This window comes from Aegilops tauschii, chromosome 1 (assembly GCF_002575655.3).
Source record: "Aegilops tauschii subsp. strangulata cultivar AL8/78 chromosome 1, Aet v6.0, whole genome shotgun sequence".
NCBI lineage: Eukaryota > Viridiplantae > Streptophyta > Magnoliopsida > Poales > Poaceae > Aegilops > Aegilops tauschii.
The window spans coordinates 374,603,974-374,622,435 of NC_053035.3; positions in this window are offsets into that span (position 1 = coordinate 374,603,974).

An 18,462-nucleotide genomic window follows, 5' to 3' on the forward strand; every position below is an offset into this window, starting at 1 on the left:
AACTTAAACTCATTAGTAAACATGCTTCTATGGTTACCACTCAAGTAGAGCAAGTACTTAAAGCTCAGAATGATTTGCTCAATGAATTGAATAGTAAGAATAATGATTATGCTGTTAGAGTGGCTACTAGAACTGGTAAAATGACTCAGGAACCTTTGTATCCTCAAGGCCATCCTAAGAGAATTGAGCAAGATTCTCAGAGAAATAATATAGATGCACCTAGTCCTTCTAAAAATAAGAAAAAGAAAAATGATAGGACTTTGCATGCTTTTAATGAACCTGTTGTAGACACACCTGAGAATCCAAATAATATTTCTATTTCTGATGCCGAAACACAATCTGGTAACGAACATGAACCTAGTGATAATGTTAATGAAGATGTTCATGTTGATGCTCAACCTAGTAATGATAATGATGTAGAAATTGAACCTGTTGTTGATCTTGATAACCCACAATCAAAGAATCAACGTTATGATAAGAGAGACTTTGTTGCTGGGAAACACGGTAAAGAAAGGGAGCCATGGGTTCAGAAACCCATGCCTTTTCCTCCTAAACCATCCAAGAAAAAGGATGATGAGGATTTTGAGGCTTTGCTGAAATGATTAGACCTATCTTTTTGCGTATGCGTTTAACTGATATGCTTAAAATGAACCCTTATGCTAAATATATGAAAGAAATTGTTACTAATAAAAGAAAGATACCGGAAGCTGAAATTTCCACCATGCTTGCTAATTATACTTTTAAGGTTGGAATACCTAAGAAACTTGGAGATCCAGGGGTACCCACTATACCATGCTCCATTAAAGGAAATTATGTTAGAACTGCTTTATGTGATCTTGGAGCCGGTGTTAGTGTTATGCCTCTCTCTTTATATCATAGACTGGATTTGAATAAGTTGACACCTACTGGAAATATCTTTGCAAATGGCCGGTAAATCAACTGCTATACCTGTCGGTATTTGCGAGGATGTGCCTGTTGTGGTTGCAAACGTTACTATTTTAACGGACTTTGTTATTCTTGATATTCCCGAGGACGATAGTATGTCTATTATTCTTGGAAGACCCTTTTTGAATACTGCAGGGGCTGTTATTGATTGCAACAAAGGCAATGTCACTTTTCATGTTAATGGTAATGAGCATACGGTACACTTTCCGAGGTAACAACCTCAAGTCCACAGTATCAATTCTATTGGAAAAATTCCATCGATTATTATTGGAGGTTTTGAATTTCCTCTTCCTACTGTCAAAAAGAAATATGATATTCTTATTATTGGGGATGTGCATATCCCCGTTGAGGTAACATAGTGTTATTCGAAATTTCTCCGGTTTCATGCGATTCGGAATGAGTTTGTTAACAAGACCTGATCAACCTTGTTAGTGGATTCCTTTTGATGAGCATGAGATGGATGAAGTTAGAAAGCACAACCTTCTGTACCCTCTCTCTACTTTCTGTTATTTAGTTGAAATAAAGTAAAAATAGTATTTTTCTGTCTATTTCCTGAATTATCCGTGCAATATAAAAATACCCCGAAAATAAAAGTTCTCCAAATTCCCTGAAATTTAAATATGATTTTTCTGGAATATTTGAGAATATTTGGCACTGAGAACACAGCAGGGGGAGCAAGCACCTGGGCACGAGGGTCCACGGCGTGCCCACCCCCCCTTGGCGCGCCCCCTGCCTCGTGGGCCCATGGTGGCTCCCCTCCACTTATTCCTGCACCCACACACTTCTTCCTCCCAAAAAAATCACCATCCAGCTCAAGCACGAGTTCTAGCTCATTTTGCTGCGATTTTCGATCTCCTTGCTCAAAGCACCTCTCACAAAACTGCTTTGGGGGATTGTTCCTTGGTATGTGACTCCTCCATTGGTCCAATTAGTTTTTGTTCTAGTGCTTTATTCATTGCAATTTTTTGATGCCTAGGTGACCATGTTCTTGAGCTTGCATGTCAAATTTATATGGTTCCAAGTAGTTCTAATGCATGATATAGGCTCTAGGCACTTGTAGGAGTAGTTACTATCAATTTTGTTGAGCTTGGTTCACTTTTATTTGAAGTTACTAAAAATTTCAGAAATTTTCAGAAAATGATGAATATATTTTTGAGGGGCTCATCAAGCCGAAGCTCGAAGGAAAAGCAAAGTGAAGAAGAAGAGAGGCCCAAATATAAGCTGCCTCGTACCGCGGAGGTTCGGCCGTGTGAATGGCCTTGCGATGATTTCTTGAGAGCAGCCGGGATTTATGATGATTTTTATGAGTTGGCTGAGAATGCAGGCCTCACCGACTTCTTCCGCGACCAACGCGAACAGTATCTCTTACTCACCAATACCTTTGTGCAAAATTTTCATTTCCATTCTAGGAGGTCACCACCTATGGTGGATTTTTATTTATATGATGAGTATAAGGAGATGACCCTTCGTGAATTCTGTAGAGTTTGCAAGTTACCTTTTCCTGGTATCATAGAGGAACCACATAGTAACGATGTGGAGGGGTTTATTGATACAATTGTTGTAGGGGAAACGAGGAAGGTTTCCGATGCACGAATCACTAGCATACACTTTCCTGTTCTACGTTACTTTGCTATATTTGCTAGTAGATGCTTAATTGGTCGCGGAAACTGTGGAAACTTGAGTGTCCCTGATGTTATTATTTTGTTCCATGCCTTGTTTCGAGATGACACATCTAGTATGGGCGCTATTGTTGCAAAGCGGTTAAATATTAACCGTACTAAGGGCCCCATCTTGGGAGGCATCTTCGCCTCCCGCCTCGCTGCATACTATAACATACCTATTAGGCACTATGAGAAAGAAGAAAAGTTGTTGCCTACTGTTTTTCTAGACTATAAGAGTATGGTAGCGCATGATTTTATTGTTAAGAATAGGGAAAGGGAGCTTAAATACAAACTGTTATTTGATAAAAATCACCCTGAGACTATTATCTTGCCTGCTCCTTCCTTGTTTGATTTGTCTGCACGCAAGTATCTTGTTCCGCTGGAGGCCATCCACGCCTACCGGAACCCTACATCAGCTACAGAGCCAGAGCTGGAACCACAATTTGATCCTCCACGAGTCTAATTATCAGTGGGACCCGGAGATGATTGCCAACCAGTGGCAATCCGAGGCTTCTTCTTCTTAGTACGACCCCAACTACAACTTTGGATATCCGCCAGGCCATCCGTGGCAATAGACCAACTTAGGACAAAAGCCTAAGCTTGGGGGAATACGTATTTCTCACCGACATTACATTTATGTTCACACACTCATTGCTAGGTGTCGGTGCTCATACTTTTTCACTGTAATATCCATGCTAGTTTATTTTCCTTTTTATGCTTCCTTCTTGTGTGTTTGATAAACCTTAAGAAAAACAAAAAAAAATTAGTTGTAGCTTTTAGCTAGTTTGCTTTCTTTCTGTAGTAGTAATAATTAAAAGAAAACCCAAAAAGATTTCATGTTCTTCTTTTGCTTGTTGGGAGCTTTCCCGTGTAAATAGTTTTATTTCTTTTCTTTCCTTTGGGGGTCGATAGGAGAAGACCGTGATTAAAATGTTGAAGTGGCTCCTATATGCATTATTGTTGATTTAACCAAGAGCCCATATTACCTCGTCTTCTCCTGTTTATTGAATGCTCACAGATTCCAGCTTAGTCCAATGCACGTGCACTATTATTATTATTCACATCGTTCGGTCGTGCAAGTGAAAGGCAATTATGACGATATATGATGGACTGATTGAGATGAGAGAAGCTGGTATGAACTCGACCTCTCTTGTTTTTATAAATATGATTAGTTCATCGTTCCTGATTCAGCCTATTATGAATAAACATGTTTGCAATGACAATTAGAGATTATAGTTGCTTATGCCATGCTTAATTAGCTAGGAGTTTGTAATGGTTTACCTTGCGTGCCAACGTGCTATTAAAATGGTTGTGATGTGGTATGATGAGGTGGTATCCTCCTTTGAATGATTTAAGTGACTTGACTTGGCACATGTTCACACATGTAGTTGAAACAAATCAACATAGCCTTCATGATATTTATGTTCATGGTGGATTATATCCTACTCATGCTTGCACTCAATGTTCATTAATTTTAATGCATGTTCATGACTGTTGTCGCTCTCTAGTTGGTCGCTTCCCAGTCTTTTGCTAGCCTTCACTTGTAGTAAGCGGGAATACTGCTTGTGCATCCAATCCCTTAAACCCCAAAGTTATTCCATATGAGTCCACCATACCTTCCTATATGCGGTATCTACCTACCATTCCAAGTAAATTTGTATGTGCCAAACTCTAAACCTTCAAATGAAATTCTGTTTTGTATGCTCGAATAGCTCATGTATCAACTAGGGTTGTCCATATCTTCCATGTTAGGCGGGTTATTCTCAAGAGGAGTGGACTCCGCTCCTCACTCACGAGAAAATGGTTGGTCACCGGGATGCCCAGTCCCATGCTTTATGCAAATCAAATCAAAATAATTGCAAACAAAACTCCCCCGGGGCTGTTGCTAGTTGGAGGCACTCGTTGTTTCGAGCAAGCCATGGTTTGATGCTTGTTGGTGGAGGGGGGTATAAACTTTACCATTCTGTTTGGGAACCGCCTATAATGCGTGTAGCATGGAAGATATCGCCATCTCTTGGTTGTTATGTTGACAATGAAAGTATGCCGCTCAAAATATTATTTATTTCTATTTCAAAATCGAGCTCTGGCACCTCTACAAATCCCTGCTTCCCTCTGCGAAGGGCCTATCTATTTACTTTTATGCCGAGTCATCACCCTCTTATTAAAAAGCACCAGCTGGAGAGCACCGCTATCATTTGCATTCATTACTGTTAATTTATATTGGGTATGACTATGACTGGATCTCTTTTACCATGAATTAGAATGTCTAGTCAGTCCTTGATATTTAAAGGTGCCTGCATTTATGTTTTGTGGTCTCAGAAAGGGCTAGCGAGATACCATCTTGTTATATCATATTATGATTGTTTTGAGAAAGTGTTGTCATCCGAGATTTATTATTATTGCTCGCTAGTTGATTATGCCATTGACATGAGTAAACATGAGACCTAAATGTTATTGTGAATATGGTTAGTTCATAATCTTTGCTGAAAACTTGAATGTTGGCTTTACATATTTACAACAACAAGAGCAAGCAGAGTTTGTAAAAGTTTTTCTTTATCACTTTTAGTTTATCAACTGAATTGCTTGAGGACAAGCAAAGGTTTAAGCTTGGGGGGAGTTGATACGTCTCCGTCGTATCTACTTTTCCAAACACTTTTGCCCTTGTTTTGGATTCTAACTTGCATGATTTGAATGGAACTAACCCGGACTGACGCTGTTTTCAGCAGAATTGCCATGGTGTTATTTATGTGCAGAAACAAAAGTTCTCGGAATGACCTGAAACTTCACGGATATTATTTTTGGAAAATATAAAAAATATTGGCGAAAGAATCAAGGCCAGGGGGCCCACACCCTTGCCACGAGGGTGGGGGGCGCGCCTGCCCCCCTGGGCGCGCCCCTGCCTCGTGGGCCCCCTGGAGCTCCACCGACCTCAACTCCAACTCCATATATTCGTGTTCGAGGAGAAAAAATCAGAGAGAAAGATTCATCGCGTTTTACGATACGGAGCCGCCGCCAAGCCCTAAACTCTCTAGGGAGGGCTCATCTGGAGTCCGTTCGGGGCTCCGGAGAGGGGAATCCGTCGCCATCGTCATCATCAACCATCCTCCATCACCAATTTCATGATGCTCACCGCCGTGCGTGAGTAATTCCATCGTAGGCTTGCTGGACGGTGATGGGTTGGATGAGATTTATAATGTAATCGAATTAGTTTTGTTAGGGTTTGATCCCTAGTATCCACTATGTTCTGAGATTGATGTTGCTATGACTTTGCTATGCTTAATGCTTGTCACTAGGGCCCGAGTGCCATGATTTCAGATCTGAACCTATTATGTTTTCATGAATATATGTGAGTTCTTGATCCTATCTTGCAAGTCTATAGTCACCTACTATGTGTTATGATCCGGCAACCCCGAAGTGACAATAATCGGGGCAACTCCCGGTGATGACCGTAGTTTGAGGAGTTCGTGTATTCACTATGTGTTAATGCTTTGGTCCGGTACTCTATTAAAAGGAGGCCTTAATATCCCTTAGTTTCCGTTAGGACCCGGCTGCCACGGGAGGGTAGGACAAAAGATGTCATGCAAGTTCTTTTCCATAAGCACGTATGACTATATTCGGAATACATGCCTACATTACATTGATGAATTGGAGCTAGTTCTGTATCACCCTATGTTATGATTGTTACATGATGAACCGCATCCGGCATAATTCTCCATCACCGATCCAATGCCTACGAGCTTTTCACATATTGTTCTTCGCTTATTTACTTTTCCGTTGCTACTGTTACAATCACTACAAAACCCAAAAATATTACTTTGCTATCGTTACTGTTACTTCCATATTACTTTACTACTAAATACTTTGCTGCAGATACTAAGTTATCCAGGTGTGGTTGAATTGACAACTCAACTTCTAATACTTGAGAATATTCTTTGGCTCCCCTTATGTCGAATCAATAAATTTGGGTTGAATACTCTACCCTCGAAAACTGTTGCGGTCACCTATACTTGTGGGTTATCAAAAACCTTGAAGGACGTCGTGGAGGCGTCGTCGTACTCGAAGTGGATCGCGAGGGTGCCTTCTGCATGGCACACTCAAGCGACCTCACCCCAGCCTCGGGTCATGAAGATCTTGCCCGAGGAGACGGCTTCAACTTCTGCTCCAGTCGTCGGCGCGTTGCAGTCGGCGTGCTGCAGCCAAAGCTCGAGGGGCCCCCTCGGCGGCATCTCGGCAGAGAAGAAGGAAGGGAAGCGGATCCAAGTGCGCGGAGGCATCGCTGCCCACAGCACAAGTTCGCGCGAGGAGTCCGCAGCGTGGACTCCGGGGGCGGCGACGCGCGCCACCGCGGTGCGACGACCATGGCCGCGGCGCGTGCGGCGCCGCTCGCCGCCTCTACCTCCTGAGCCCTCGGCTTGGGCGTACAGGGGTAACGGATACCCAGGAGGAGGCCGCTCGCACCAAGGCCTTTTCACCTCCTGCATCACCACCACATCACGGCAGTGGACCGGCCTCTTCTTCGGCGGAAGTGGCCCTGGCTCATCGCGGGGAGTCTTTCCCTTCTCTGCGGCGGAAAACCTTCGGATGGGCGCCATTAGTGTCGCTACTGGCAATGGAGCAAAGGGGGAGAAGCGAGCGGAATGGGAAGAGATGGGCAACGGGGGCTCTGCCCCCCCTCCCCATTTATAGCAGGAGAAGGCCAACCAGCACCTCCTGTCGGCGTTCTGGGAATGGGGGTCCCCAGACTTGCCTGCCTGCGGCCCATGGCGTGGCTGAGCTAGCAGGCCTGTACGGCCCATCTTCATCAACAAGGCATTCAAGACCCTCATGAGGGGCCAAGCCTCGCGAGGAGGACGACACAAGACCTCCTCAGGAGCGGCCTCGCCAGGCAGGCTCACGAGGAGCGGAGAGATCAAGGCAAGGCAGACCTCGCGAGGCTCTCGTGACGTGAGCCATGACGATCGACGTCAGGCGGGCGCCAGGCGGGCGCCAGCGCGCGCAGCGTCCCTGTTTCCTCTTGGTGCTAAGGAGGCAGGCGCAGGCGCAGAGTACCGAGGCATCAAGCAAAGGTTTCCATATCGGTGCAACGAGACCAGGACCCGAAGGACGGCAAGATGGAGGTCATCATGGAGCCCAAGGCAGCGTCACCACCAGAGCCTTTTGCAGGCGAAGACCACTTTTGTCAGGATAAGCTGTACTAGCTGTCCCCTTTCAAATTGGCCGTTGTTGGCTCCCTTCCCGCTCAATATTTGGGGAGAGGACCAGGGCCTATATAAGTAGAGCTAGCCACCACCGTAGAAGGGATCGAATCCTCACCCACACAAGTTCGCCAAGCACAAGAACTCCTCAACCTCAGGAGGTTGTTCTTCCCTTTGTACTGTTCTTCATCAGCCCAAGAGGCAATCCACCACCACCACACTGGAGTAGGGTATTAAACCACAACGGTGGCCCGAACTAGTATAAATCTTGTGTCTTTCTGTGTCGTGAGTTCGTCGAGTTCGTCCGCGAGATCTTAGAGATCTAGGGCATAGATCGGTAGGGAGGAAATCTTTGCGCGCACCCCAGTGTTCGAACCTTAAGGGTTTTGCCGGAACCCGTGATCCGACATTTGGTGCGCCAGGTAGGGGTGCGCCGAAGCTTCCTTCATGGCGGACGCTCGCCGCGCTCGAGCTGAGCGCCGGGGGTGCCCTCGCCGCCCGCGTTGCTCAGACGGCTCCCGTCAGCGGGCCACCTCGTCGTTCCCCGTCGCCTGCTGCCAACGCCGCCACCGGCCCAGCGGGGAACGAGCAGCAAGCATCCTCGCTGCACCCCTCGGTGCGTCGGGACGGCCGCACCGCCACTCCATCGCTGACCCCAGCCGGTTCCTCGTCCCATGCACATCGTGCTCCCATGGACGCACGGGCTGCGCTCCTCATGGCGAACGAGCTCCTGTGCTACTGCCCAGTCGACGACCTCTACAAGGATTGGCTCGACCGCGTCGCCGAGCTCGTCCGCGCCGCAGGGGGCTCCCCGGTGTCGTCCCTCTCTCTGCCTCACCCTCCGCCAGCCACGGGCGACGTGGCTCACGGAGCGCCTCCACCACCTCTACATCAAGACGGCGCAGTGGCGCCAAGACGCGCCGCTCCATGACGCGACCCACCGTGCCCAGCGCCTGCGCGTGAAGAGAGAAGCTGTCAAGAGGTCCCTCCGCCGCAAGAAAACGCTCCGCCGCTCCTCGCACCACCGCGCCAGGACCGGCTGCTGCGGCAAGACCGCGCACCACCTGTAGTGGCAGGGCGCGGACCCCATCAAGACCAAGCTCCACCCCCAAGACGGGCCCCGGTGACCACAGCCGGCTGCCGCGCTTTCACCCCTGAGCTGCGTAGCGTCGCCTGCCCGGGAAAGTTCAAGCCAGATCTGCCTCCTCGCTACGACGGCACCCCCGACCCCGCGGAGTTCCTGCAGCTCTACGAGCTGAGCATCGAAGCGGCCAACGGTGACGAGAAAGTCATGGCGAACTGGTTTCCCATGGCTCTCAAGGATGGCGCCCGCTCTTGGCTCCTGAACCTGCCACCGGGCTCGATCTCCTCCTGGGACGAGATGCGCGACCGCTTCGTCGCCAACTTCCAGGGCACTCGCGACCGCCCGCCGGCTGCGGGTGACCTGCGCCGCGTCAAGCAGCAACCAGGAGAGACCCTCCAGAAGTACATCCAGCACTTCAACAACGTCCGCCTCAAGATCCCCAAGGTGACGGACGAAACCATCATCTGTGCGTTCTCTGATGGCATCCGCGACGTCAAGATGAAGCAAGAGCTCGCTATCCACGAGGAGCTGTGCACGTCCTTGGAGCTGTTCAACCTAGCGACCAAGTGCGCAAGAGCTGAGGAAGGGCGCCTCTCCCTCCTTGAGCCCCCAGCCGCAGATCCAGAGGAGAAGAAAGCCAAGGCCAAGGATGTGAAGCGCAAGGGAGCAGTCGTGCTCGCAGCGGAACCAGACACCAAACAAGGCAGGGACCAACCAGAGTCGTCCAAAGGCAGCCGTCCGTTCTGCGCCTTCCACAACCTGAACACCCACAACACCAGCGACTGTCAAGAGCTCAGAGCCATTCGCGAAGGACGCTTCGGTCGGCGCCCCGAGCGCGGCGACCGGGGCTATGGCCGAGGAGGAGGACGTGGTGGCGGACGCTGGGACGACCGTGGCCCATGCCAAGAGTGGCGCGACCGGCCTCGTGAGGACCGCTGGCGGGATCAGCCTCGCGAGGGCGCCTGGAGGGATCAGCCTCGTGAGGATCGTCCTCAAGGCAATGCTGGACTCCCTCCGCTGCCGCCACCACCAAGAAGGAATGACGACCACCATCAAGACGAGGGGGCTTGGGGCTTGCAGGAGCCGCGTGCCGTCGCTTGTATCCTGGGCGGAGCCCAGACCCCAGCCTCGTAGCGTATCTTCAAGCAGTTTGCCTGTGAAGTGAATGCAGTCCTCCCCAAGCTTGAGGCCACACGCCCGCTCAGATGGTCCCAGTGCCCCATCACGTTCAACTCAGCGGATCAGCTCAAGTGCGCGGCTACCGCTGAGGGCCCTCCTGATGCTTTGCTCCCCAGTCATCAGCAATGTGCAAGTTACCAAGACCCTCATCGACGACGACGCAGGGCTCAACGTCCTGTCCGTCGACACGTTCGACAACCTCCAAATGCCTTATGACCAGCTTCAGCCTACCAAGCCTTTCTCGAGAGTGACCGACAGGTCTACCACACCGATAGGGCAGGTCCGCCTCCCTGTCACCTTCGGAGAACGCAAGAACTACCGCACCGAACTCATCGACTTTGATGTCGCGCACATCCGTCTGCCATACAACGCCATCCTCGGGTATCCAGCCCTGGCCAAGTTCATGGCGGTGACCCATCATGGCTACAATGTCCTCAAGATGCCGGGGAGCGGGGGAATCATCACGGTCCCGTGCGAAGAAAGAGACGCGGTGTGCTCCCTCGAGCGCGCCTTCCAAGCTGCAGCAATCGACGACCCCGACTGCAAGGGTGAGGGCCCTCCTGAGGCCATCCCCAAGAAGAAGAAGCAGCTGCGCCGAGCAGGACCTCAGGAGGGTGGCATCGCAGCAGGAGCCTCGTCAGGATCAGTGCCCGCTCCAGGGGCGCCTCCCTCCATCGCATAGGAAGGTGCGCCTGGCGCCCTCCTCGGGCAGGGCTCGGTGGATCTCTTCTGGAGGGCCTCAGACCTTGCCAGCATCCCGAGGGAGGCGCTCGGGCACCACTTGGAGGCGTGCTTCGCGGCACGTTTCCCTCAGGAAGGCACAGGGCGAGGATCGCCCACCGTTCAGGAGTTCATCATCAAGACCACCCAAGAATTACAAGACGCAAGGGCCATGCGCGGCGACCGCCGCTCACGAGGCGCAGCTTCCCATCCAGGCGAGGATGCCGGGCTGCGTGTCTGCATCGACGTCCCAGGGCTCAACAGGGCCGCTTCTCAGGAGCACTTCTGGCCTTCGCGCGTGGGACGTTGCGAGGACCCACCGCACAGCTACGTTCGCATGCCCTTTGGCCTGCCGAGCGTGTCGTCCACCTTCCAGCGCAACTTGCAGCACATCATAGCGGCTCAGGAGGCCAGGCACCACGCCGTCCTGGCGGAGATGGAGACAGTCCTCAAGGAACCACCTGAGCCCCCAGAGCCTCCTGAGGCTTAGGGCCCCGGTGGCTCGTGAGGAGCAGCCCCTTCGCCGCACGTCTTCAGCTGCGCGAACTCTCCTTCGTCAACAGAACCAGGTGACATTTTCCAAGTTCATTTAGCTGGGAGCGCCCCTCGGGCTGCATCATTACCAGGCCGCGTGGGTCCATCCCTGTGGCATGTATCCCTTTTCATGTCTTTAGCTTACCTTGTTGGGGGCGCCCCTCGGGCTGCATCATCCCCAAGCCACTCGGGCCTGACCCAGTGGCATGTACCTCTCTTACATTTACTTAAGCCTACTGCTTTCATGCTTAATCCGCCTATGATCATTACATACTCGATCGTCACCTCCCACGGGGCCTCCTCACGCCGGCACGGCGCTGGTGCACGGGTCCGTCCCTACCACGCCGATAAACCTGAGCGGTCGAGCTCTGGCTCGCGGCACGCCCCGCGCACGCCACCTCACTAGGCCCTCAGTGCCTTCACTCCATCGCGGAGCAACCAGTGGCAGGCTGGCAACCATAACGGCAGAATGCGTTCTTCCTTGTGCTGGCTCGCAGGAATCTCACGAGGATAACACCAGGCGGCATCGCGAGCTCCCACTTCTTCCGTGTAATCCGCTTGCACGTTAAAAGGGGGGCTCCTGAGCATCGCGTCTCAGGAGCTCTTACTGGCTCTCCAGCCCTCACCCCCTGGCCTTGACCACGGCACGCGACCTGGCATACCAGCGGCGGCTGAGCTCGCTCGAGGGCCAGGACATGAGGACGTAGGGCACAAAGGAGAGCATGGGAAAGGGGGAGACTCGTATGGGCCCGACCTAGCTACGCTGCGGATGTTTGCGCACGGACCTGGCGCATCGCGAGGAATCGACCCCTGACCGCCAAAGATAAGTTGCGAGCTCATATCGACTAATCATTGGAACCTAAAGGACACGCTCGCTGCAGCCCTGTTGCGGCAACGTCGTCTCCCTTTCTTATCTTACCACGGCTGCTTGGGTGCTAAAGGGGACCTCCTGAGCATCGCGCCTCAGGGGCTCTTACTGGACCTCGGGCCGCTCACCTCCTGGCCTTGACCACGGCACGCGACCTGGCATACCAGCGACGGCTGAAGCTTGCCTGGGGACCGGGACCTGTCAGCGTAGAGCAACAAGCTGTCGCGAGGTTGGAAAGGGAGGACCGAGCCTAAACAGGACTTGCGCTCACAAAGCTTCCATAATCAGGATAATACCAACAAAGACATTGCGGACTCTTTACACGCCCCCGCGGGGTACTTCTTGATTCCTCGCAGGGAACAAAAGATGAGAATCTAGGAGAATCCTATCTACATACCCCTGCAGCCGACGCCATCATCAACAGTGGGCGGCGGGAGGCCGGCGCCAGCCCCATCCAGATCAGTGGCGGCCGGACGTTGCGGCCCTGCTCCGGGCGCGGCGAGAGCTTGGGGGCACGTAGCTGTCGTCGCTCGTCTCCGGAGTCTCGTAGAGCTCGTGAGAGCCGCTAGACTCCCAAGAATCGCTGCTTCTGGAGTAGCCGCAAGCGGGGCACGCCTCATCCTGGCGCTCCCCCTCGGGGCAGCACTCCAAGCGGCGACCCTCGGCATCGAAGACCTTGAAGAATAGCATGGAGGCGTCGTCATACTCGAAGTGGATCGCGAGGGCGCCCTCCGCACGGCAAACCCGCGCGACCTCGCCCCAGCCGTGGGTCATGAAGATCTTGCCAGTGGAGACTGCTTCAACTTCTGCTCCAGTCGCCGGAGCGTTGCAGTCGGCATGCTGCAACCAGAGCTCGAGAGGCCCCCTCGGCGGCATCACGTCGGAGAAGAAGCGCGGGAAGCGGATCCAGGAGCTTGGGGGCATTGCCGCCCACAGCACCAGCTCGCATGAGGAGTCCACGGCATGGATTCCGGGAGCGACGGCGCTCGTCGCCGCAGCGCATCGGCCTTGGCCGCGGTGCGCGCGCCGACACTCGTTGCTCCTTCCTCCCGAGCCCCCAGCTTGGGCGTACAAGGCAGCAGATACCCAGGAGGAGGCCGCTCACACCAAGGCCACGACACCACCTGCATCGCCGCGGCGTCGCGGCGGTGGACTGACCTCATCTTCGGCGGAAGCAGCGCCGGCGTGTTGAGAGGAACCTTTCCCTTCTCGTCAGCTGAGAACCTTCGGATCTGCGCCATTGAAGTTGCTACTAGCAGTGAAGCGGAGGACGAAGAAGCAGGCGGAACGGGAAGAAATGGGCGACGGGGGCTCCGTCCCCTCCCCCATTTATAGCAGGAGAAGGCCAACTAGCGCCCCCCACGATCACAGGTAATGATGGTTTTCCTTGCATGTCGCAGGGACTTGTCAAGTCGGGCAGTTGTCGAGGCAGCGTGGGGAAGCGGAGACGCCCACGTCCAATCAACCGCCACGCGTCAACCGAGGCCGCGGGCTTTTGGGGCCCGTGGCGCTCCGTGCTTGACCTTTGGCTTCGCCGCGAGGCCAAGCCCGAGCGCGCCTTGGGCCCGGGGGCTACTGTCGGCGTTCTGGGAACGGGGGCCCCAGACTTGCCTGCCTGCGGCCCACGGCGTGGCTGAGCTAGCAGGCCTGTGCGGCCCATCTTCATCAACAAGGCATTCAAGACCCTCGCGAGGGGCCAAGCCTCGCGAGGCAGACGACACGAGACCTCCTCAGGAGCGGCCTCGCCAGGCAGGCTCATGAGGAGAGGAGAGATCAAGGCAAGGCAGACCTCGCGAGGGTCTCGTGACGTGAGCCATGACGATCGACGTCGGGCGGGCGCCAGGCGAGCGCCAGCGCGCGCAGCGTCCCTGTTTCCTCTTTGGTGCTAAGGAGGCAGGCGCAGGCGCAGAGTACCGAGGCATCAAGCAAAGGTTTCCATATCGGTGCAACGAGACCGGGACCCGAAGGACGGCAAGACGGAGGTCATCATGGAGCCCAAGGCAACGTTACCACCAGAGCCTTTTGCAGGCGAAGACCACTTTTGTCAGGATAAGCTGTACTAGCTGTCCCCTTTCAAATTGGCCGTTGTTGGCTCCCTTCCCGCTCAATATTTGGGGAGAGGACCAAGGCCTATATAAGTAGAGCTAGCCACCACCGTAGAAGGGATCGAATCCTCACCCACACAAGTTCGCCAAGCACAAGAACTCCTCAACCTCAGGAGGCTGTTCTTACCTTTGTACTGTTCTTCATCAGCCCAAGAGGCAATCCACCACCACCACACTGGAGTAGGGTATTACACCACCACGGTGGCCCGAACCAGTATAAATCTTGTGTCTTTCTGTGTTGTGAGTTCGTCGAGTTCGTCCGCGAGATCTTAGAGAGCTAGGGCGTAGATCGGTAGGGAGGAAATTTTCGCGCGCACCCCAGTGTTCGAACCTTAAGGGTTTTGCCGGAACCCGTGATCCGACACCTCCCACGATCACAGGTAATGATGGTTTTTCCTTGCATGCAGCAGGGACTCGTCAAGTCGGGCGGTTGCCGAGGCAACGTGGGGAAGCGGAGACGCCCACGTCCAATCAACCGCCACGCGTCGACCAACGCCGTAGGCTGTTGGGGCCCGTGGCGCTCCGGACTTGCCCTTTGGCTTCGCCTCGAAGCCAAGTCCGAGCGCGCCTTGGGCCCGGGGGCTACTGTCGCCGTTCTGGGAACGGGGGTCCCAGACTTGCCTGCCTGCGGCCTACGGCGTGGCTCTGCAAGCGGGCCCGTACGGCCCATCTTCATCAACAAGCATTCGAGACCCTCGCGAGGGTCCAAGCCTCGCGAGGCGGACGACACAAGACCTCCTCGGGAGCGGCCTCGCCAGGCTGGCTCGCGAGGGGCGGAGAGATCAAGGCAAGGCAAACCTCGCGAGGTTCCAATGACGCAAGCCATGACGATCGAGACCAGGCGGGCGCCAGCGCGCACAATGTCCTTGCTTCCTCTTTGGTGCTAAGGAGGCAAGCGCAGGCGAGGAGTACCGAGGCATCAGACAAAGGTTTCCATATCGGTGCAACGAGATCAAGACCAGCAGGACGGCAAGACGGAGGTCATCGTGGAGCCCAAGCCGGCGTCACCACCAGAGCCTTTGGCAAGCGAAGACCACCTTTAGTCAGGATAGCTTGTACTAGTTGTCCCCTTTCAAATTGGCCGTTGTGGCATCCCTTCCCGCTCAATATTTGGGAAGAGGACCAGGGCCTCTATAAATAGGGCTAGCCACCATAGTAGGAGGCAACTTGTCTCGAACTCATTCAGTTCATCCACACACCCACCAAGCACAAGAACACCTCACCTCAGGAGGCTGTTCTTCACCTTGTACTGTTCATCCTCAGCCTGAGAGGCAATCCACCACACCACACTGGAGTAGGGTATTACACCACAGCGGTGGCGCGAAACAGTATAAATCTTGTGTCTCTTGTGTTGCGAGTTCGTCGAGCTAAGCTTAGAGATCCCGGTGAGGCTGAGGGCGTGATCTGGTAGGGGGAAATCTTCGTGCGCACCCCAGTGTTCGAACCTCGAGGGTTTTGCCGGAACCCGAAATCTGACAATGATGCCCTGCATATTTTGATGATGTGATATATACTAACCACTCACGCTGATGGCAAACTTACGGTGGTAGGATTACACTCTCTTTTGTATGTGGTGGTAGGATGACATCATAGTAGTTAGGATGAACTTGCTCTGCCTTATGATCATGCATGCTTAAGTTTCATATGTTCCATGTGTGACGCCGCTTAAATTTTTGCTCTTCTGTCATGCTAGGACAAATGGTGTGCGGTATGGAGGGTTCCAGGGGTTTACACTTCATGGGATGCACACGAAGAACAAGTCAACCGTTATTCAGAGAACTCCTACAAAGGGTTTAAGACTAGGCAGCAGAGAGTGGATGCTTACTGCAAGTATGTGCACAAGCATGCAAGTAATGTCAAAGTTGGCAAGGGTCATCAAGTTGGGTTGTGTGGGATGAAGAACTTCATCATCATTGCCAGTTCGTCGTGATTGTAGTGATGTTTTATTGGTGTGATCGTTTGTAAGGTGTATTTTTTGCGGGATAAACTTCTGATCTATTCATCTTCAATCATGGTAGTACAACGAACACTAGAAATAATAAAAATTACATCCAGATCCGTACACCACCTAGCGACGACTACAATCACTTAAGCGAGCCGAAGGCGCGCCGCTGTCATCGCCCCTCCCTCGCCGGAGCCGGACAAAACTTGTCTTAGTAGACAGTCGGGAAGTCGTCGTGCTAAGGCCCCATAGAACCAACGCACCAGAATAGCAACCGCCGCCAATGAAGAGCGTAGATAAGATGGATCCAACCTGAACACACACGAACAAAGACGAATGACGAACAGATTCGAGCAAATCCATCAAAGACAGATCCACCGAAGACACACCTCCACACACCCACCGTCGATGCTAGATGCATCACCGGAACAGGGGCTAGGCGCGGAGATCTTTATTCCATCTTTAAGGAGTTGCCGCCGTCTCGCCTTCCTGAGTAGGACACACCCTAACAAACCTCGAAAAAATATCTAAAAAAGGAGCCCTCCCACCGGCAAGCGCCGGGATCCACTCCGCCCCGATGACCCTAAGGCCACGAGAGACGGGCGGACCGGCGCCAGCGCCGGCGGGAGGCAGAGGAACCCTAGCTTTTTGTGTAGGCGGTGGCTGGCTAGGGCGTCTCACGTGTCCTCTGTCTTCTGGAGTTAACGTAGGAGTAGTAGCCAGGCACGTATGTTAACGTATGTAAGGTGTAGTTGGTAAGCTCAGCACGTAGAATACAAGGTAAGCAGACCTCGTTGTGTGTATGTAACCAAACAGAGTGTAGTAGATGGGCCCTGCTAATGTAAACAGACAAACACAATGACTAGAATAGGTGCTACGATGCAGGAAAGCAGTATGCAGGCAACCAAGCAATGTGCAGATGGTGGTTTTTACTATGCATCTGCACGACCAGGCTGACCCGTGACAAGTATGCAAAGGGGAAAAAGCAACCAAACGCATCCGTGCTTCATGGAATCGGTCCAGAAGATGCACCTGCCGGGCTGCCACAGCCGTAGGCGAGAGCGGAGTTTTTTTTTACACAAATCACCCCACTTTATTAAGATGATATAAGAGTTACATCACGAACCAATAGCGGGATTAGTTCAGGGGGAGGTTCATAAAAAAACTATTACATGAAGGGGAAGGCCCCTTGGCCAAATTTGCTAGTTCATGGGCAATCATGTTTGCCTCTCTAGGACACTGCGTGAAAGAGGTATAGGAAAACTTGCACGCCATGTGATAACAATCATCAAAGATGGCTGCAGCTGGTCCTGCCGATCGCCCTCCTTCATTCATCGTGTTTACCACCTCAATATTGTCTGAGTTAACAATAATCTTGTTGCATCCAATAATCTGTGCTAGAGATAGACCATATCGCAGGGCTGTTGCTTCAGCCGAGACGACATCATGACAAAAATCTATTTTCCAATTACTTGCGTTAATGAACTCACCTCTATCATCTCTTATAATTGCACGAGCAGTTCCTTTGAGAAGATCTAGATCAAAGGAGGCGTCCATATTTAGCTTCACATATCCTCTAGGAGGTAGTAATTCCCATCCTCCCAGTTTCCTTTTAGCTTTAGGTGCAGGCGAGAGCGGAGTTGACTATGATAGAGAGAAAGGAACATATCCCGCATGAGCCAATTTGAAGCGCCATTTGCCATGGATCGATAGGCTGTTGACAACTTGACTAGTCCGGTGTCGACCACACGCTCCGGACAAACAAACAAACACGCAGATGCGCGAGGTGCGAGCCGAGGCAGCATCCGACTATCGTGTGGCACACAGCGCAAGGCACCTTCCCCTGGCCTAGGTGCCGACACGTGTCGGCCGTTCCGTTGCGGATCTCACACATAGACCAATCGCCGGAGCCGTCGTCAGGACGCACGCCCATACGTTCCGGGCGCCGACACGCGATCGCGATACGTCGCGTGGCGCCGTCCATCGGGCGCACGGGCGCGAGCGACGTCCGGTCGGGTCGGCCAGACCGGGCTGGCACATACCAAGTTGCCAACACGCAACGCAACCACGTCAACAACGCGGCCCGGACGCGATCGCATCACATGGATACCTTTTTGAAAAAAATAACAGGAAAGCCATTAGGATTAGGATTCCATTATAGATGAAGCCATGATGACTGAAACTGCTCTGTTTATTAAAGGATATAAACATTGACAAAGGACACTTTAC